We start from the raw sequence: 22,402 nt of genomic DNA, 5'->3' as shown, positions 1-22,402 counted from the left end.
ACAATTTTTATCTACATTTTATAATTCCCAACATGTCTAAACATTTTTATTCTTTAAAAAATGTTTTGGAAGGAGTTCTGGCATCATACTTTAGCGACACATACTGTGTCATACAGATTGCAGTGAAATGAAATACAGTTTTACTTATTTATCTTCATTTATTTATTTTTAGTTTGACCTTATCAGGAAATTATGCAAGAATGGATCCAAAAGGGACACCACAAAACTGCAAAAGTCACTCAGAAAAATGAGAGAAATTTGAACCACTGCAATCCTGATTCCTTTAGGAAAAAGTGCAGTTTAATGTTTGATGTGCTTAAAAGCCTAACTGAAGACTTTAAGTAATATTGTACTTATTTTGTTAAAATGTTTAAAAATATTTTAAATAAAGCTATTTAAAAGTTTTCTGAAAAGTTTTACAGTCTCTTGTTTTTGTGTTGTGTTAAATTATGCTATCCTATGTTGCTGTTTCTTCGTGAGACGCCACATCTTTTGCAGCCATCCTTGTTAGAATAATTATGTTTTGTTATCATTCTTACATAAGTAGTTACCAGTTTGTTTTTCATTCATAGGTTTAGTATTCACACCCCAGAGAGGAGGAATTTGTTAAACAGTGTGAAAGACAAAACTTTGCTTTTTCCCTAAACCCTGAAGCTGCAGCTGCTTCTTAACTTGGGATACTCCTTAAACTGCTTGTGTGTAGAATGTAGTTCCTCCTTGTTTTGAATAGGCCTCCCTTGATTTATTACCTCCACATCCCATTCTTGACTCCCTTTCTTTCTTCTGCTTAATAAAAAGACAGGCTCTGCTACAGGAAATCAGAATGCATGGTAAACACCTTGGAGAAGTGGTTTGCTATGTTTTCTCCTTCTGCAGAAGTTTGGTTGAAAACTCAAACGTTGTCTGTGGTTCTTTCCTTGTATTTAGGTAAACAAAAATACCTATCAATCCTTGTGTTCAGTTCCTACGACTGCTTCTAGAAAGCAAACCCAAAAAGTCCAAACCAATAACGATAAGCGATCAAATCAAACATTTTCCGCTTCTCCTAGTGAGAAGCATACGGTTTGTACACATACATGCACAAACACAAACTCTCTTTACGCTGTGCCGCTCTTGCTTGTAGGTGTCATTTGCTTCATTAGTAGCAGCATCCGTCAGATTCTGTGCCTGCAGCACAAAATACCCTAATTACATGCACACCCTGAGTGTCATGTAGAACATAAAAAATGTGATGCATACAAAACCCCCACATCCTCATGCTACTCATCTCTCAAAGACAGATGAGACACTCAAGGGTCCCACTTACTACCAAAGAAGTGACTGAACTGTAAAGCACACGCTGCAGTCTTGGAGGCAGACACTCCACGCAGTCCTGCAGTGTGTAACTTGCGAGATACTGACTGTGGCAGAATGGTTTAGTGTCCATACAGCAGGTAGCTAATGGTGTTAGCTCAACCAAAGAGAGACAATCATGACGTTATGAAATTACGTGGAAGAAGCTATTAGAAGTGACCTTCTCTTCCCCCTCCCTGCTTCCTTTAATCCTCTGCTCTCCGTCTCGCAGCCAACCCCTTTTCTCCTTCTTTATCTCACAGTCAGCCTCTCCTCTTTTCTGCCTTTCCTCTGAAACAAACAGCTCCTTCCTTGTATTCCTCCTCATGTTGACGCACATTTTGACCTTCACCAGAGCTGCTTTTATTTTTTTTTTTACTTCATCTGCCTTTGAGACAACGTGCTAAGTGAAGACACTTCAGTGAACATGTTTGTGCGCAGATATTTGCTCCCCAGAGAGGAAAAGAAAAATTAAAAGGAGATCAGTCGGATGGAAAAAGGAGATTTTAAATGTGTGAACTAGTAAAGCCTTTGGGGATCAAAGCGGAGCCGGGCGACCCAGTAAAAAAAAAAAAAAAAAAAAAGGGAAAATGAAGTCGACATCAGTGTAGTGTCTGCCAGAGTTTGCCCTGAAACGAGATGCAGCAGCTTAACACAGCTGGAGATGACAAATCAGCTGCATCAACACAAACAGAACCGGGGGGGAGAGAAAGGGCCACTGAGATGGATGCTTTTTCACACCAGAAAACATCACCAGAATTTACACAAAGATGGTGATTTCACAACCCTACAGATCATTATTATTCAAGTCAGCTGTGCATATAAGAGGAACTCTGCTGTTGGATCAGCTTCAAGTATGCAAGGGAGCACGTGTGCGCATTTGTGTCCTTGCTTGGGTCCCATCAAGTGAAGCATAGTGGGGGGGTGGGAAGCTAACGCTGCATGCTGCAGGTAGCAACGTCTGAGGCGGGGCGGTGCCGGCAGTCCTTCAGACAGGGAGAAAAGGAGGGAGCGGTCCCTGGGGTCAGATGATAAGTGGCCTATATAGTGCTGCAGGACACAGCTGCCAGCCGCTCATGTGACACGCCTGGAAACGTGGCCATCTCCGTAGGGAAAACAGGCACGCCACCACCTGAAGGGAGGGGCAGGCGGTGGGTGTAACCTTTGGTCTCCAAAGCAACAAATAGACAACTGAGATTATTTGTCTTAAAGAAGAACTGCAGCTGTAAGGATGAAACAATCAAAAGAATGTCTATCTGCTGCAGTCCAGTATGTTTCATGTATGTTGATGAGCATGTCGTGGGGTGGAGAAGTACTGAAAAACCTGCTGGTGATCAGAATGAGCAGAAACTCAAAACACTTACAACTCTTTTTAGTTTGGAAATCTTTACTGAGGGAGCCAGGCATAAAATTAGCTATTGGTAATATTGTTGTGGTGCTGAAAATTAAGCCATCAACCAGAATAGACCTTAAAAGCTGTTTAAATCAAAAATGTACTTTTTCAGCATGTTGGAATATGTCTGCCCCTCATTCAGGCTTAAGACAAGACGACTAATGTTGTCTTAAGCCATATTTACTTTCACTTCAGACTCTTAGAAAGTTTAAAACAACTATAGAAGAAGTTGCTAAGTTTGTAAAGAGTTGCTTTTCCAGAGTGAGACTCACCAGATGGATCTAAAAAATAATTATGGATCTCAGCACACAGAAATTATTTTGTCGTAACAATGTTTCTTGACACTAAAGGCTTTTATATTTCCCAAAAATATATATATATATATTGCCACATTTGTAAGGACATTTACCCACAGTGGGTGCTGCTGTTGAATGCTGTTAATTTTAGTTCTTAAAGGAATATCAGAATTGGCCAAAATCTGTATAAATGGATTTAAGCTTTACAAACCCAGGGGTCAGAAATTACGTAGACATTTCTTATCGGGGCTTTTCTAAATATGGGATAAAATAAGGGCAAAGAGAAACTTACAAAATATGAAATCCTCCCAACTCTAACTGGTTCATAATCATGCAGATGCTTGTTTGAATAATAATAATAATAATAATAATAATAATAATAAACCTCTACTGAATACAGTTTAAGAGCAGGTTTTGGTAAAAGTTGTCTTTGGTTGAATGTAATCCCATCTTTTCCTCCACTTCAGGGAAATAAGCTGCTGAAAGAGCAAGGTCAATCAATTCTTTGGTGAAACATTTGCATGGGAGGACTGCAGTGGCTTAACGGCCCTGGTAGTGGACAGATTTTGTGTGTGTGTGCGTGCACGTGTGGGTGATCTCACTTGACTGGGCTTGTACAGACATGGAGGAGTCACACATGATATCACAAAATTAAACAAACATGCTGAGATGCTTTCACTCAAGCCAAACAAAGAAAATTAGCAGCTTTATTTGTAAGCCAGTGCCAAACAGCCAAACTGTAATGATTATAAGATTAAGCAATAATAAACTGATTTACTCTAAGTAAGGCAGATATCACTGGTTTTAAGGTCTTACGGCTCAAGCTGCTATAATAGCACTTCTCTGGCTATTTTATTTTTACCATCAACTAAAAAAGGTGTGCAGGTGAACTTTACTGGGTTAAAAAAAACAGACAATCAAGATATGATTATTGTTTTGTGGATATGTTTAAATGAGACTTATCAAGTGCATAGCAGTCTATTGCCTTAGCAACAACGACTGGGCTCCAGCTCCCCCCACTTTCAATGCAAGTGTTGACAATCTGAATTAACTGTTGCATTGATTTTTCTGTAATGAATGGAAATCTTTTTCTTCCTGCTGTGTTTGCATTCGGCTCTTCTTTGTGCCCTTCTCTGTCTTCTCACGCTGCAATGAAATGTCAATTTCCCACATTTCCAAATGAATTTGCCAAATTTCTGATGGTTTGCGCAAACCTGACTTTGTGTTAACATTTAACATTTGAAGGTCTTTGGTGGGGCAGGTTCTGTGTATAGCAGCCTTTAAATAAAGGTTATTATGCACCTTATTTAAAGGTTACAGTGGGGGGAGGCTGTTTTTTCGCCTAAACTGTAAAAATCTTTTTCATCTCAAAATGTCTGCATCTGTTTTCTTAATTTCTGTACAGAAACATTTTGAAACAGAAAGGAAACTGCTTGGACACCCTCAACCTTGGACAATATTTGTCCAATGAAGGTTATGGACAACAGGTCTTGATATTGTCTGAATAAAGATTGGTACAATCCCTATGGAGAGGCATATATATGATGTATCATATATGTATTCATATATGATATGTTATGAAAATATTTGGCTATGGTCCAAGTACCTTCAGAAACTGACCATAGAGTTGGTATCAGTTAGCTAAGGATAACACTTTCATCTTCCTTGGGAGAGTTTACTTGAACATTTTAGGGCCTGTCCCATAGTAATAGCTGCATCTGCATTCTTAGCACAACGTATGTATTTATGCACTGGATCTCAGACATTATGTTCGGCAACCTCATGATGTGGTTCTCTTGGTAACTGCAGGTCATGACCTTCAGCATGCTCCTAGTGGGAAGAGGCCTGGATGAAAGTCCACTCAGGTTACAGTTTTCAACCTGGTTGGGGGTTGGTCTTTGCCTTTCGTAAAAAGTTCAAGTATCTTGGTGTCCTGTTTACTAGCGATGGTAGAATGGAGCAGGAAATGGTTTGGCAGAAGAGGGCTTTGTCTGTAGTAAAAGGGGCATTGCTGTGTTCTGCTGTAATGAAAAGAGCTGAGCCAAAAGCAAAGCTCTTGATCATCTCTGGGTTAACCCACACCTAGGGCCAAGAGATGAGGACCATGACCAAAAGAATAAGATCATGGATTCACAGATACAAGCAGCTGAAGCAAGCTTCCCTTGTCTGATTGTTGGGCTCACCCTATGAGATAAGGTAAGTAGACTATCATCCAGGCAGAGCTTTATGGAGAGTCACTCCTCCTACCCATCAAAAAAGGGGACCATCTGACCAGAAAGACTCTCCATTTGAAGGTGAATCCATGACCTTGTTCTTTCAAGTCCCTCTCAATGAAAGGAGATCCCAAGGCAGATCCAGAACCCAGTGAAGCAATGATATTTCTCTTATTGCCCAATGAGATCTCCCAGAATGAGATGGAGACCCAGAGAGAGGGATGCCTAGGTCTCTCTCCTGGGCCATTACTTGTTTAGCCCAATCCTGGATAAGAGTAAGGCAATGGATGAATGCCATTAAAATATACAGTAAATCAAATCATGTATGAAAAGCAGTCTTCCTCCACAGCTTGCCGCACAAATCCAAATTTCAGATTTGTAAACACTCACCAGTACGCTCCCTCAGAAAGAAGTACATGCAGCTGCAGACTGCTGTTTTGGGTTAATCATCAAGTCAGAGGAGTCAGTTTAAGAAGATTTGCCTCCCATTCAAATGTGGCCGACAGAGGATGAAAGCCAGCCGGGAGATGTGGGGAAACGGAGTTTGCATGGTGATGTGGCTCCTGGGCTTCAATTTAACCAGCACACACAGCCGGCGTGTTTGTGTGAGAGTGTTTACTCGAAGTGTGACGGGTTAGTATTGTTATGCATTACTCATTTTGTTGGTGGTAGCATGTGTCAGTCCATGTGTGTGTCGATTCCCGCATATCCCTTCTCTTTTCTCACCTCCCAATCACCATGACAACCTCCTGACTCCAGCTCTACCACACACGGCAAATATTTCTCTCCCTGCCTCTCCCCATTCCACATGTTCACCTCCTCCTCCCCTCCATCTCCATCCCTCGCTCTGTCATACGTCGACTCTCTCTTACTTCATCTCCTGTCTCCTGCGTCTCCATCTCCTCCTCACTCCCCATCTCTCGCTTTTTCTTCTTATGTCTACATACGGCTGAAAGAGTTTCTCCTTCCTGACTGTCATCCTTGAGAAGCTTCTATCTTTCATTTGCACTCCTGTCTGTCATTTCACTCCTCCTCTGTTCTTTGCTCCCTGCTGATTGCCTTTTGCTATTAGTATGGAGCACCACTTCCCCCCCCCCGCACTATACTCCTTTTCTCTCTCCACCTGCAAGATTTTGCTTAATAAAACCTTGCACCCTACGTACAGCCAAGATAATACTCAATTTAATTACAGGTAGCATTCTATCAAACTCTACCATCAACCTCTATGAACTTGGAGAGAGAGAAGCCAATCAAAGGGGAGATTTGCCAGCTGGCAGTGCATCGATACAGTCCCTCAACCCTAAGTGGCTCTCTAACTCCCATCACATCTGTTATCATCATGATCGGGAAACCAGCTTTGCTCTGTAACTAAATCAAATCATGACCAATTGGACCTGTGGTGGGGATGCATTTGAGCGGGAGCAGCTTGTGTTTTCCAGCGGAGGAAGGCCGAGCACCATCAAACGCTGTTCTGTTATCAGAGGCCTGCAGCCCCGTTTCTGCACCAGACCCCTGTCTCGGTAAATCCCCCCGCCCCATGTGTCGAGGCTGCTAAAACTACATCCACGCAGCAGCCCTCTGTAGTGGTGCAAAGAGATCAAGGACATGACATTTTCCGCAGCGCGTTCCAATTTTTCAGCAAGACGCAATATGAAAGAGGGTAAACAGACAACCTGTTCCCTCCCAACTGCGTTTGCACCAGTCTGCATGTGCATCATCTCCAGTCAGATATTTAAAGAAAGTGACAGGCTTTATATTTTCTGCCCCCGGAGAGAGTCTGGCTGTGAATATGTACAAAAAGTGATGCTGCAGTCTTCTATATTTATATTGCTTTGCTGAGATGCAACACTGGATTAATAACAATATCGGCCCCTGGGCTAGAGCCAGTTTTGGTAGCAGTCCACACATGCATGCAAATTAATTTTCAAGGCTTTTAGGTCTTGTTGGCTGAAACAACATATTTTCTGCCCTTTTTAAAAGTTCCCTTTAAAAATAGCATCAATTCTAGAAATGTTTTTTATCTACACAAAAAAAAGCTCAGAGATTAGAAATGAATAATCAATTTTCCAAAGTCAAGTTGATCAGCCTGAGCAATTTTTATCCCATGTAATTAAAGGTGAAAGGACTTGCTTCTGAGTTATGTATACAAATTACTAGTTGTCATGGTAACACCTGCACAGTGCAAATGGTTTCACTGTAATGGTTTTGGTGTCGACAACATTTTTTAAAGTTTGTGTTTTTTATTCAGTAGAGCTTTGCATTAAACGACCTTATTAAAATTCTCTCACTGAAAATGTTTTTATCATTACAAAGACAATCCTGGTTCTTCAAAATAAAAGCACTTTTTGTCTGATTAATTGAAAAATGTGACATTTTTTACACAGGTACAATTTCTTCTGGTCTTCTTTAAACTAAATACCTATTTCTGTTTCTAGTGTGCATAAAATACCCTAATAATCTCAAAACAATTTGCGGTAGTTGTTTTGAGAAAACTGAGGTTACAGTTTTCAACCTGAAAAAGATAGATCACTCCTTCCAGGTTGGGGGTAAAGACCGACCCCCAACCAGACCTTAATGGAGGAACTATTCACCCCCTCTGATATGGGAAGACCACAAGATAAAAAGAAACAACCAGTTAGTTTAACTGTTCTAATATTTAGAACAGTTTAACTAATGGTTCTAAATATTAGAAAGATCTTAAATGTATTTGTGTAAATTGGGCTTAAGAGCAGTTATTTCAATTCATGACCAGCAACAATTTTGTGTTTTAGGGAGAATAGAAGGTAATCTCCCTAAAGCTATGTGGCTATATAATATTTAGCTATTTCTTGGGAAAATCCTTCAAAGAAAGTTCAGCCCAGCAGCTGCAGCCGCATCTCTTACTCAAAAATTTTTCTTCTGTTCTGGCAGATGACAGAAAGACTTTGTGTCCAACGCTATAGCGGGGGACGGAAAGAAAAACAGATGCAGAGAGGTGAGCCACAGCAAAGCAGAGAACACCGCGGTGACCTTTGCCTGCGGCTGAAAAACCAAATGAGATTTTCTTAGAGAGTTTGAGCCAACAAGCTCTGACAATTCGTACTGCCACTTCCACGGTTCACACACAAAACAAGATGCTTATGCACTGCAGTTAATGTCTTGAAAATACTCCCCCAGTCAGGCTTACAAGCAGCTTAATGTACACAGATACACACCTCTATGTGGAGAAAATAAACCCGACGCAGTATTCTGGCACACCTAATCCCCTGCTACAGTGGCAGATATCTAAATCATCCTCCATCCTATGATAGCTGAGTTTAAAACATGCTGATGCTGCTGCTTCCTATATAGGACACACACAACAGCACTTCAGCGACTCATCCCAGCTGGTACAAGCCCAAAAACAAATGCAGGAGGGTGTCCATTGTCTTCCTTCAAAAGAATCTCTCTCTCATCCTTCCCCTAACACCAATTGCCTATGGGAGCCCAGAGGCAGGGATCTACACCCTGGATAACATAGCAGGATCTTAGAGGTAATCAAACCCCTTTAGTCAGTCTCTACCTCAAACGAAGGAGTTCCTTAGTGTTTTGCTTGCTGAGCTGGGATAGAGTGAGAGATGGACAGACGGATTGGGGTCTAGTCTGCAAGCGTCGCTCCAGTCAGGGAGAAAGAAAAACTGAGTGACAACCAAAGCTCTTCATTTGTCCATCTCTCCATGTTCCAATCCTCACTTGTGGTAAATGGCGAGGTTATGAAACACTGATCATCACTGAAGATCCCAGATGTAAGTTTCTAAAGGTGTTTGTTCTGTCGGGGGGCTTTGCTCTGGTTTAGGGATGGCATGAATAATCCGAAGTAGTTTGGATATGTTTTCAGGATGCCTCTTGTGTGTCAGGGCAAGTCCAAGTGATAGACTGTAGGATATACCCAGACCTTAATGGGGGAACTATTCCCCCCCCCCCCCTCTGATCTGGGAAGACCACAAGATCCCCAGAATAAATATTTTTTTTATTATGGAATCGAACAGTTGGGTTCCTCCCGCCCAGGCCTGCTAACTCCACCATGACCTGATCTCAAGTAAGCAGAAGAAGGGGGAATGGTGCCTGGATGGAAGTCAGAGACATTTTTTCTTTTATCTGCAGGGAGAGGTGAAACCAGCATTTCTGACACCTGTGACAACAGACGGATCAAAACACAGAGAACAGCACGCGCAGCTCAAAGCCCTGTCACTATAGCTTACTGTTTGCTTCTTTGTCTGCACGGTAATAACAAGGCTGGTCAAAACAGTGCTCACATTAGACAAAAATACAAAGGGACATGGGATGTTGGGCGTAAGAAAAACAATTGTGATGAAGATGAATAAATACATGGAGAATAAAGTCTTTACTAACTATTGGAGGCATGCATCTGCCTCAGCACTTACCGCCGTTATCATCAGCAGAGGATCTTTACCCTCCTATTCCTCTATTAGCCGCCTATTTATCTAACCACATTGTTCTCCTCTTCACTAATACTTCCTGGCTATTGCCCTGAGAAGGAGCAAACTTTAGTGCTTTCTATTAAGATTGTTACTGATAGAAAATGTCCATTCATTCTCTCAGCAGCCGCCCCACCTTCCTGAACGAGGCCCGGAGGATTTAAGCCTTTCCTTCTGTTTATAATTACCTCATTAAGCTCATTAACAGTGTCCGGACCTCTCGGTCTGTTTTTTTCCCTTCAACTCCTTGGGGTTTGTTTTCACAAAACCGCCTCCCTCTGACATCTGCACCCCTCAGTTTTCTTTCTTCTTGTTGCGCCTGTGTTTTCTCCCAGGGGGATTACCCCATTCATCCTGTCTTCACACTGACAAGAAACCTCGCCCCAGATGCCTGCTCAGCACTCCCTGCCACATCGTTATGTCAAAAGGACTCAACAAACGTATTTACCTCGCCATTGCAAGTGTGGTCACAGAAACGTCTCAGATCTGTCTTGGCGTAAACAGACAAGATGCGCTGTCTCATTATTGCGGCTTGGGCTTGTTTTGCAGCTCCGTGGCCGATTAAGTCTAATGAATTCAGAGAGCGAACCCAAACAAATCCAACTCGGTCCTGATTAAAAAAAAAAAACAAGAAAACATCAGACCAATCTTGCAGGAACGGCTACACAGACATCATGATTCTGTACAGAGAAGGAGGAGGCAAAGTGACTCTGGTTAGAATAAAACAAGGGATGGTAGATCTTCTTTTAGTAATTATGAAGAACACTGTGAAGGTAACATTATGCAACCCCTTTTATTCACTTTTAAATTCCATGAAATGTGCTCAAGACTTACAAAACTAACAGAACCTCGCAAAACTATTAACACCCCTAATTTTTTTCTTATTTTATTAGGATTTCAGGATTTTCAGATCAACAAATGAATTGTATAGGAAGGAAATTGCATTTTAGACCAAACAGTTTGTTAAACAATAACCTACATCACTTATGGAAATCTGCAGCAAGGTCTTTCTTAGAGCTCGTCTTAGACAATGATTTCCTTCTTTCCGTTCTTTACTTGTAAAGTGCATGACTCACACAGTTTCATTGACAAATGGTCCCACCTGAGCTGTGGCTCTACGCAGCTCCTCCAGCTCGTAGAGATTTTAAAGCTTGCAACAAAGTTTTAAAACCTGTTGCTGGTTTAATGCAGTCAATAATTTTCCTTGACCTGTCGGAGGTGTTCCTTGATTCCCTGTTTGCTAGCAAAAGTTCTCTAATAAACCTTTGAGGCCGAATAGCGACTTTTGAAGGAAACTGGAAGCTCTGGATATTTTTAGTGGCATCTGAGTAAAGAAGGCTGACTGCAAATATAAGCAGCAGAGATGGCTTTAGATCTCATGCTTCATATCTTCTGAGCGCTTCACACCTGTCTATCTGCATCCAAATCCTCTACAGATATGATGTGGGTTAAAATAAGACATTTCCCAGATATCGCTTCTGAAGATCACCTTCCTCTTTTCTTAATCTTCTCATATTTCCTTTCTCTTTTAAATGTTTTGCTTCCACTTCACTTGGATCATTCTCCTGCACCTTGTAATCCTATTTTGCTCGTCTTTTCTCACCATCCCCCATCTTTGTCTCCAGCCCTCTTGCCTCACGTTACCCCGTTTTAACCTTGTCTGCCCCCTAGTCTGCTGTCCTCCAGCCAGCGCCTGCACGCCTGCGGTGGGTGTAGTGTGTAATAGGATGGCACAGTAGGTGCGATTAAATTAAGCAAGTGTATGGGGATTACAACCCACTCCAAACGTGATCCATTCCCACGCTTCGTAATCCATCTCTAATGAATATATCATGGCTGACACAGCAGATACAAAACTGCCTGCAAGAACCTCCAGTCACAACAACGCACCGAGACACAGAAAGGAGACATTACCAGACAGCTTGTTTTCTTGCAGCTCCAACTCGAGGATGCTGAGTCAGTGTGAGTGTGTCTGTGTATTAAGCCCCATCTGTTTCAGTTAAGGCTGGTTTAAATGAAGTCTAGTTCTGGAGTGGGGAAGTGCCAAGCAAAGCCACAATCAATATCTTTAGGTGTAAACACACTAAATAAGAGAGCCATTAGGTGGATTCATAACTCTCAGAGGACGTTTTTTTTTTTTTTTTACATGTGAGAGAAGAATGTGCTACACTACTGACAAACACAACAGCAGCTTTAGTGCTATGTTCTGTTTTTACTGCCAGGCTTTAATCAAGCTGCTTCATTTTCATTCAGCATCAGTCTAGTTCACAATTAGAAAGTCAAATGTCCAAACTTTAAGAAAACATTGATTAGGGAAGTAAAATCTCTGCAGTACAGAGTCAACATTGCAAGCCAGTTTGTCCCTTCAGGGAACATTAATGAAAAAAAATAAAAAATTATGCCAATAATTTATTATGACTGTTCCACTTCATAGCCAAAATGTAAATGAATTTCAGGAAAAAAAAAGAAAAATTTCAACAGCTTTGAGAATAGTTCACAACATTTGAATTAAAATGTCCAGCAATGAATATAAAATATCTCCAGTGCACACACATTTGCATGTGTAGCCACTACGGTTTATTGGAGGATTACAGAGAGTAACAATAAAAGTGTTTTATTGAATCTAACCATTGGCCAACACAAAAAAGTGAGCAAGTATGAAAGTCTTTCCAAGGGCACGAAAGAACATTTATATTTTCAAAGGGTGAATCCGACCAGAAAAAACACACACTACAGATAAATAATGAATTGCAAAAAAACCCCGAAAGCCCCCTTTATTAAACCTCAGCTGTGTTGTAAAACATAAAGCAAAGCACCAGCACTGCAGTACAGAGATATAGTATACTCCAAGTTTCATTAAAAATGCAGCCAGCCTCTTAGCAACAGATCAATAAATTAGTAAACCAATGTCCCTTTAATGAAACACCCTGTGAAATGTAATGAAAATCAGAAACAAGTAATAACACATAAAGTCCCCAGAGAGTCCCAATGTCACTAGATAGGCAGTAGTGTCAAAGATATCGATATCGGTTAATAAGTGCATTAGACTGAATCATATTGAGATATATCAGCATTTTATATATATTGACTGTTAAATATTTAGACACTTTTTTCCTGTTTACATTGATAACAAACAAAGCACTTTTTATATTTATTGTTTTAGATTGGACATAAGTTGCACTTAAGTTAATGGGGGATGCTGACATCACATAGGATTAGTCAATTATGTCTGCTTTTTATTATTCTGCAAGTTCATTTTTGTATTATTTTTGCATACATTTATTATGTTTTAGCCATATGTTTTAGCTTTATATTAGCTTTGGAGCCAGGTTTAAAATAATGAGATGATACAGTAATTCTCAAACTTTAACAAACACGTAAAACCTCAGAGTTGGCAAGTACAAGCAGAGTAACAGACACATTTAACTCGTGACACAATGCTGACTTTTCTTTTGTTTGATGGAAGAGATTTAATTGTTCAAGTTTAAATTCGTTAAACTTTACTTACAAGTTATAGTTTCATGTTCCAATTTGGAAATAGGCATGAAGTGTCCTGAATGGAGGGCATGTTTTGTGTGAAGGCAAATAAGTCATTTAAAATCCCAGAAAAACATGATTGTCTGCCTTTTGCTTTTTTTTGGCTTTTGCTAATTGCTAGCTTGACGCTAAAGTAAAGGCCACCTAAGCTTGGCTTTAATGTATTTAAGTTTTTATGGGTATTTCATTTTCAAAAAAGTCTGCAATTTTCCCATTATATTTTCAAGCGTAAGTTAATTTTGTACACTTAAAATTTGTTTATCGTTTGGTAAATTCAGTCAGGGTCAATTCACAGACAAAGTTTAAACTGTAAGCAGACGCTAAGCTGATCTTGAATCCCATTACTGGTGTTCAAGGCTTTATTTATGTAAAGTAACATTTTATTTGACTCAGGTTTGGCCAACTTATTGGAGACTTTAACGCCTATATGCTGAAACAGAAACATTAATGATTCTCTGTGATGCCATTACTGCATTCAACACTCCAGCTGAACCCTAAATCTATCCAACCATTAGCCATTTAGCTAATATTTTTAACCAATGCTACCACAAGATTGCTATCTTTTATAAATAAAATTCTCTAACCCAAGTCTTTAATTGATGCATAGTCATGTCATTCATCTTTTGGCTCATAGGGATCGTGATTCGTCCTTTGCAGACAAAGTATGTAAAGAAAAAATCTTTGACCATCAACAAAAGAGCTCATAAAAACAGACAGTCGTTTTGGGAGACACAGAATCAGTTCAGTCTAATGATAGTCGCCGTCGTGGACAATAAAGCCTCTTTGACGGAGCTGACTGTGGACCAAACCCAGTGACACTGCAGGGAATTTTCTCTGTGACCGAAACAAAGACGTAATTTTGTCAGAGACAGGAAAAAAAAAAAAAAGATGAGGATGGTGTCAGAGGGGCAAACAGAATGACACATATGGAGCTTCCTGTCTGTCATAATTTATGTTTGATGCGCAGTTTTACTGTCGCGTTGTGTTGCGGGCAGCTGCATTTGTTTTCCCAGTTCAACAGCACATTTTCAGGAAACTGCCTTATCGCAACACAATCCATGTGTTATCTTAGTTTCTGCATTAAGGCAGCACAAAGTTCAGCATTATTGAATGCTCAACAGGAATGCTTTGGTTTTGGGGGGTTTCTTATTGCTTTGCCAGTAATTAATTTCCTGGCTGGTTTCAAGGAGCTTTGTCATTTTAAGTGCCCATATCTTCCTTGATGCCCAAAGGAATTCTGTGCTTCTCACCCTCTCCGTACCACCGCTATGAAAGCTACAATTAGGCAATTCACTCTGACAGATTAAATTCATTCTCATACATGACGCCTCTGTTTGAGCCATCGAAGGTTCAACAGGATTGAATTTATGAGTCTTTATGACTCTTTGTCTGCAACGCTCCTTCTGGGAAGGCTAACATGAGCCATTATTTTGATTAAGATCTCAATGTTTTCGACACTGCGTAAATGCTGATACGGCTTTTGAAATAAAACAAACAGAAGGGAGGTGATTTAGGGTATGAAAATAGAATAACTAAAGTTGTAGAAAGAGGACAGTTTTTTTTTTTTAAAGATTAAATCAGAAAGAAAATAAAATAAAAACAGCCTGCTTCTTTCTTCAGGGTTTCCTACTGCTGCCTCGTGTCACCTTTGCAGATTTTGGTCGCACCCCTCCTCCTGGCTTCCTTCCCCTTCCTCCTGTATTCCCTCTAATCATTTACCGCAGCTCGCCTGTCAATCCACCTGACCCTTAGCTCCCTAAATCACCACAATGTATTCTGCACCAAACCCTGACAGCATGTCGACATGATCCTGTGCTTGACATCCAGTGGGCTGACTCCCATCTGCACAAATCTAAATCAAAAAGCCAAGCCCCAACCTGAATAGGGTGATAAAGGGAGTGGCTTTTAGTTTGCCAGCATCCTGCAGGTGCACATGGATCCTAACGCTGAACTACAAGCACAACTTCCCAAAGAAAGATACGAGTTTACGAGCCTTCAGAGTTTGTAACTAAAGCTATCGTCCTTAAAGCTAAAACCGCTGAGTATGTGGTTTGATCATCAGCAGACGCTTAAGTAATGAGGGCAGAGAGGAAACATTAAAGAATGTTTAACTTGGTGCCCTGCATCGGAGTGTTTGTTTGCAACAGACGCTGTGCGCCTCAACTGTAGCTTGTGTGTGTTCATGTAAATGCGTTTGATGAGCAGGATGGCAACACAGATGTCCTGCGGCTATAACAGGTGGCACAGGAGCAGCAGAGAAGAGCTGACCCTCTCTGACCCGGAGCTGCACCTTCCCTCCCACACAGCGCCAGCTCGGCACTTCAGCACAGAGCCGAAGGACTCTTAGAAACCAGGAGACGGCAGAGAAACCAGTCAGCTTGAGGCGAAAATAGAAAGATTTGACCAAACATTGTTCATGGTTTCTCTTCACTTCAATTGTAATCCTTTGTAAAACATAAACTAACCTAAGAATAAAGAAAAAAAACTGCAGACATCAGCTTCTTTTGGACCCTGTCTCCTTCAGGTAAGATAACAGTTTAATACAGCATGTTTTCCTCGAGGTCTTGCTTCTTTTAAAACTCTGCCAGATCCTGTCAGTACTTGCGGAGGACAAAGCTAGATGAAGTTAGAAATCATCTGCTGACTAGAGTCGCACAATTTCCAGCACAACTCGAAATTCTGGTCTTTTTCTGATAAGTGCAGGCATCATCACTAAGCTACCAAAAGTAGCTGCAAGGCACAATTCACAGAGCGGACACTGTAAGGAGTTGCTACAGTCAGTTATTTGGAGATGTTCCAAAAAATAAAATAAAAATAAAAAATCATAAGAAGGTATGCAAAAAGTTGAAAAAAGAAAAAGATATTTTCAACAACATATATGGAAAGGTCTGTTATTTATTCCTTAATGAATGGTCAACAGTAAGAAGATAATTATACTATAAAGTTCTTAAAAATGAATTTAAACCCAATTAAATTGGTATTGTGAGGTGAAAGCTTTACAAAACATCAACATCAGTGATCAGCCACACATTTCTGATTGGTGCACGTAAAACACCAAAAGTCCACATTGCTCTCCATATTTTTTATGCTTCCTCCACCGTCCTCCTCTGTCTGTTTTTTGCTGCGTCTCTGTTTCTCTCCTCACATAAATCCTGGTTATCATCAGTCTCTACGATGGAACTGTTCAATTAGGCAGTCGGCGTCAGTCTGGAGATTACTTTGTGCACCAAATTGAAGCAGGGGTAATCATAGACTCCAAGTCCAGCTACTGACTAACAACAGAATCTCTGCTGCACCAGAATCTCCCATGACTGCCCACAGATTTAGCCGCCACTGCCACACAAAACTCTCAGCATTGAACAGTATGATAATGTGGCCAGCAGCGGGTCTCTAGGGGAGGCAACGCTTCCACAGAGAGGATCCATAAAATCTGACTCGTTGACTGCAAGGCGCCATTCAGTGACTGCATCTTCATCTATTGTGTGCTGCATGTTTATGGATGTTGCACAGATGGCAACAAGCCATTGTTGGGTGCAAGGGGCCTTCCTGCTTCCTCCAGAACCACCGAGGGGGCTCATCTGGGACAACCAAGACGCAGAGGGAGCTCAAACATGCACCGGCATGATGTTTGCCAGCGATTTTAATCATCACAGTATCAGACGTGTTTGTGCTCAATGTGTCTACAGAACACCAGAGGAGAGATAACAACCAACTCACATGCATAGAATAACTGCTTCTGATCTAACAAAACTGGTAGAAAACGTTTTAATATGATTGTTAAAAGGACATCCAACAGGCGGATGACAGCAGGCATCTGGAAGCACGCAGCCAGGTGACTTCCTCCTTTTTCTGTGGAACACCTCCACCGTCTGCTGCGTGCGCTGCCCCACCCTTTTTCCTTCTGTGGCTCCTTCAGACTGAACGTCTCTCTTATTTCTCCTGTTGATATCTGAATCTTTTCTTGCTTCCTTGGCAGTTGTTTTTCTTCTTCCACTTCTTTCTCTTTGCACCATTTCAAGAAATTCTGCCCTGACAATCAAATCCTCTGCAGAAGATCACGTAGTTTGTTCAGCTGCGTGCGTATAGCAGAGTTTCATCCTCTGCATCGATGAAATTCCTCACACGCGCATCGCAATCAAGTGCTGTACTTAACATTGAGCCACGCAGCTATTAGCTGGGGGAGGGGAGGATATGATTGAAATTTAAAACTGCAAAAATGAAGGAGGGAAAATTTAGGAATGTAAGAATTGCTCCCAGTTTTCCAAGAATGATGGGGTTTTTTTTACATATCACATGCTGTTGTAAATGCATACCAACACAGCCAAACCAACAAAAAAAAAAAAAAAACAGATAAAAATACAAAAACACAGTTTTCAGTGTATCATTTTTCAAAACTTTCACCACATCAGATAACAAAGTGCACATGAGATGGTTTTAAGCAGAAATTATGGGCAGCCAGACATTATCGAGATGCTACAAATGTTCCCCAGCTAAGTATTTAATATTATTGTCAAATGGGACCCTGTTGCATGCAATGCACTCAATGCAAAATTTAAATGCTGCAATATAGAATATTTCGCAAAAACAAAGTAAAAGGTGACTACATGACTCTGTTTTCCAGTGTTGCGGTTACCACTTTGCTTTTTTTTTTACAAGTAAATTAAAATTACTTTCAAGTAAATGAATGTAAATTACAATGTTTACTTGTAATTGACCCTACAAAGGGGGCGGGAAAGTCCTGCTGCTGCAACTGCAGGTAAAAGGCTGTTAGTGATTTCCATGAAGCAGGTGGAGGATAGTGACAGAAGACGAGGCAAAGGTGAGATGCCACAACAAGCTGCCTCCACCTAACAACCTAATTAGACCCATCATCCCAGTTCACCGCCGCTCCGTTTCCATTAAATGACAATCGGCCGCCTCTCGTCTGAAGAAGATCCTCTTACCTCCAGAGTGATGCTCCTCCAAGCCGGCAGCTCCTGGCGTCCCTTTTTCCTCTCTCTCCTCCTGATCTACTTGTGTCTTTTCTTCCTCCTTTCTGTGAAATTGATTGTGCCCCCTCTACTCTCCCCTCTCTCTCTCTGCTGATGCTGCAGTGATAGAAAAACACACCCTCCTTTGGCCGCGCTCTCTCCCTCCTCTCCCTGACTCTCATTGGCTGCCTGTTAGGGGTGACATCACCCTTCTTCTTTGCCTGCCTGCCTCCCTTTCTCCTCCTCCGTTCCCTCCCTGCCTACCTCTCTCTCTCTCTCTCTTCACCTCAGTTTCTGTGGATTCTGACCATTCCTTTATTGTGCTTCTCTTCCATCCTCCCTCCTGTCCCATATGCACCCATCTCTCTTTACACGGTCAGGGTTATTACATCCAACAGCTTCCCTTATTTTGGTTCAAGCAGGTATGGTGATGCACACTGAGAACATTGCCTGTGGCCCTTTAACACTTCTCTGTTCTGCTGCTGCTTCATTTCAGGCGCTCATGTTCACATATCACAAATATATTTGCTTTTCAAAATTTTTCCACGCCAACTTTTAATTCACTAGATGACGACGTTCAACAGAGATTCAGCTCTGTAAACATTGCCGTGCTGAATGTTATATAACGAATTTAAAAAATGCGTCAGGAATCAGTTTTGTCCCTTATCTGAGTTGGGATGATGATGGTGGCGATGCACAGATTTCTGGGTAATAAAGAGCTGTGAGGTCTAGGGATCTCTTGGCTGTGCTCCTCATTGTTGCCAGAGAGAAGATAACAGAGTTGTTAAATGTCATTGGGCGGCTTTAATCCAGCACACACGCTGATAAAGATCTTTTGTTTGACATGCTTTTATCTGCTGCTCCCTGATTAATACTAATTTATGTTTTCCGTCGTTTGGCTCTGCTCCCCCTGCAGCTTTATCTGCTTTTCTGATATTTTCAATGCTCTTTCATTCCCTTTGAACAAACTGTATAAACAGGTGCTTGATGTTTGTGAAGTCCCCACTTCCCCCGCCCTCCTCCAGAAGCCCTTTAAATCCACTAAACAATTGCCACCCCGCTCAATTTCACACTTCTTCGACTCAAAGCAGCCGGGAAATTTTTCATTTGTTGCCTGCAGACGGTTGAGCTGTTTACCTCTCACTGTTCTCAGATTACACCTGTGACAACTTCAGGCTTTATTCTCTGCGTTAACGCTCGAGCCTGAAGCCTTTGAGCACGTGAGTAAACACAGCGAAATTTAGCTATCAAAAAGACGGGAGGGCTTTTTGTTTTTTGGAGTAACTCTCCGAGTCCCTTGTTAAAGTTAAGACAGGTCGTCGCCTTCCCTCTGACACTTGGGTTGAGCTGTACAGAGATTTCCTGATCCAACCCAGTGATTTTATGTACAATATTCAGTTTAGAACTGTAAAATAATAAAGAGTGAAGGTGATAAACAGTAGTCTGTATTCATTCAGTCTTGCTCTCTTTTTCTGGACAAAAAAGGGAGCAACTGGCATTAAATGTCTGCAGGTTAATCCCAATATATTTCATAAACATTTAGATCAATTACGGAGATGAACACTTGAACAGTTGATTGTGGGTCAGATTCCCATTTTGGGAAGTCATACAACGAGCTACGATCCCTCTTGATCAAATCAAAATTAAGCATGAGCAATCTCCTGTTTTTTCAGTCATATAATTACATTTATTTACTGTAGACTGTGAGTGGATTACAGAAAAGTGCTTTGAATAAACCATTTTCAAAGCAGGTACAAAATGTCACCATATGTTCAATATGAGACGTCCTGCAGATCCATTTGTAGTAAAAAATGTCAAGTATGAAAAGACTAAAACTTCAAAAGTCCATAATAACAAAGGGTTCAATTGACCGGCAACAACAAAAACACAGAGGTGCACTTGCATCGAATACTTCTGTCCTTGCTTCTGAAATAAGAACAGAGACAATTAGCCCAGTCACACACATACAGTCCACGTCTCTTCCTAAAAATAAAGCTCAGAAATGAGGACATTAGCCATGTCCGGTCCTGAATCCCCCCCCCCCCCCCCCCCCGCTCCTGTCTCATTCCTGCTGGGTTGCTGCTGTTTTTCCATTGTGTTTCCCCAGCCTAAGGTCTGCCAGCGGGTCCATCTGCCCCCGGTGTCCACGGCTCTGCCAGGCATTTGGACAAAAGCTGCCACAGCAGCAGACAGCATGGGAATAATGATGGATGGCGCGAGGCAGGTGAGAACCTCCGCCACTGTTCCCAGCAGAGGGTTGATAGCTGAAGGGAGGCTGAGGCATGGAGGGTCAAATCTGTGTCTGCTAGACTGCCAGGAAGGAAGACAATAACTAGGACAGGACATGAGGAGGAGGGTTCGTTCCCCTTAAGATATATTTAAAAATCAGTCCGAGACATTTTGCAGCAAAGCTACTAACACTGAATCAGTGATCAGATGCAAGTAAATCACTTTTCATCTAGGAAAAAGATAGCTCTCTCAGATCGATCTGTTGTGAAAGCACTTGGACCGTCTCATCTCCTTAAGTCAAGAGCTTCATGTCTCCTCGACCTTAATGAGTAGACCTCTACTCTGCCGCTACATTCCCAGCCTTTCATGCGTGAAAGACTTTTTACCTGCCCACATTAGAGGATATCTTCCTGTCTTACTTCGTCCAGAGGTCTGAGCTGTGAGTCAAGAGTGAGAGAGACAGTTCATGAATGAACGACTTGAAGCCTGGAGTTGGAGGAAAAACAGATGCCGTCAGCAGAAGACGAAGAGACAAAGGGGAAGACGGTTCCATCAGCATAAAAAGCCAAAAGCAATATAGCAAATGGCTGCAGCGAGGAGGAGGCAAGAACCCAGATGGAAAGCACAACACATTAACGTTCACAGAGGAAGAGAGAGAAGCAATACGCGTCTGCAACAAAGCACACCCAATGGCCGCTTTAATAGGCGCATCTTACCTTCAGATTGGACCTCTTTGGCTTTCAGACCTGCCTTTGAATTGTTCACAGTGAAGATTCAGCAAGGTGTTGAAAACATTTAGAGATTTTAGCCCATATCAACACGATAGCATCACGCAGTTCCTGCTAGCTTCACATTCATGCAGAGATCTTCCTGGTACAGCACATTTCACAGATTCTCTCTTTGGATTGAGATCTGCTGAGGAAGGTGGCCATGTAGTCATATACAGTACAGACCAAAAGTTTGGACACAACTGTGTGTCCAAACGTTTGGTCTGTACTCAGTTCAGACCAAACGTTTGGACACACAGTTGTGTCCAAACGTTTGGTCTGTACTGTAGGTATGGACATGGTCAGCAACAACACTTGGGAAGCCTGTTGCATAGGGCTGTACAATAAATCAATAGCTATATACTGTATATCACAATAGACATAAAATACGTCTGTTAGAATGCTGAATGATTTCCCTGAACTCTGACACAGAACCGCACAGCATTCTGGGGGATGTAGGCAGAGGAAAGGCTTTAGCTGCTCAACCTCTCAGTGCGAGCTAAGCTAGGTTAGTGGCATCAACTAACTCACTCACTCTTTGGTTGCCTAGCAACAACCTGCTCAGCAAGTTGCGCAGCAGCAGTTTCATGTTTTGCCACCATAACAGCATGAAAAAAAAAAATCACATCTACTGCGAGGCTGGACATGTGGTGCATTCAGAGACGTTCAAAGACATTTGCATTGGAACATTTTACAAAAACTATGTGAAGAAGCTGTCTCACAATGGAGCTTGTTGGATTTATCCATAGTTTTGTCCTGAAGATTTGGACAATTTCCCAGTTTTCCTGGGAAAAAGCCTTAGAAATGCTGCCAGGAAAGCTTCACAGTGTTGGGAAATGCAACAAAAATTTAAATAATTCTCAATACCATATTGTTCCTACCCCCTGTGACGTGACCAAACGTTCCCGATAAAGGGTTCTTTGTCAGTTTAATGCAACCAACATACAGCGTCTGTTAGCACATAAAACAAATTCAGGTTTTTCACAAGAATCAGCAGAAACTAAGCAGATATAAAATATGCAATGGTTCAGATTAATTGGTTTGAGGTCGGCCAGTTTCACAGTCATTGTTGTAAACAAACAGACACAACAATGGAAACGTCAGAGCTCTTGTTTGATGTTTCTCCAAAACCGTATTTTCTATCAGCAGGAGCTTATCAGAGGGATTTTTACCTAATCAGGGGTCATAATCAAATATTTCTTGAGAAG

At 41.5% G+C, this 22,402-nt stretch overlaps 1 protein-coding gene across 3 annotated transcripts in view; it reads right to left on the bottom strand.

Moving 5' to 3' along the window:
• Window positions 1–18,316, bottom strand: part of l1cama (L1 cell adhesion molecule, paralog a) — a 51,609-nt gene extending 33,293 nt beyond the window's left edge. For all 3 annotated transcript variants that reach the window (XM_032574167.1, XM_032574184.1, XM_032574176.1), the window contains exon 1: window positions 18,172–18,316. The gene's annotated coding sequence lies outside the window, so the exon portion shown is untranslated. The remainder of the gene's footprint in view (window positions 1–18,171) is intronic.
• Between the last annotated feature and the right edge of the window lie 4,086 nt (window positions 18,317–22,402).

This window comes from Xiphophorus hellerii, chromosome 1, assembly GCF_003331165.1.
Source record: "Xiphophorus hellerii strain 12219 chromosome 1, Xiphophorus_hellerii-4.1, whole genome shotgun sequence".
Taxonomy (NCBI): domain Eukaryota; kingdom Metazoa; phylum Chordata; class Actinopteri; order Cyprinodontiformes; family Poeciliidae; genus Xiphophorus; species Xiphophorus hellerii.
This window is presented reverse-complemented; position numbering and strand designations above follow the sequence as displayed.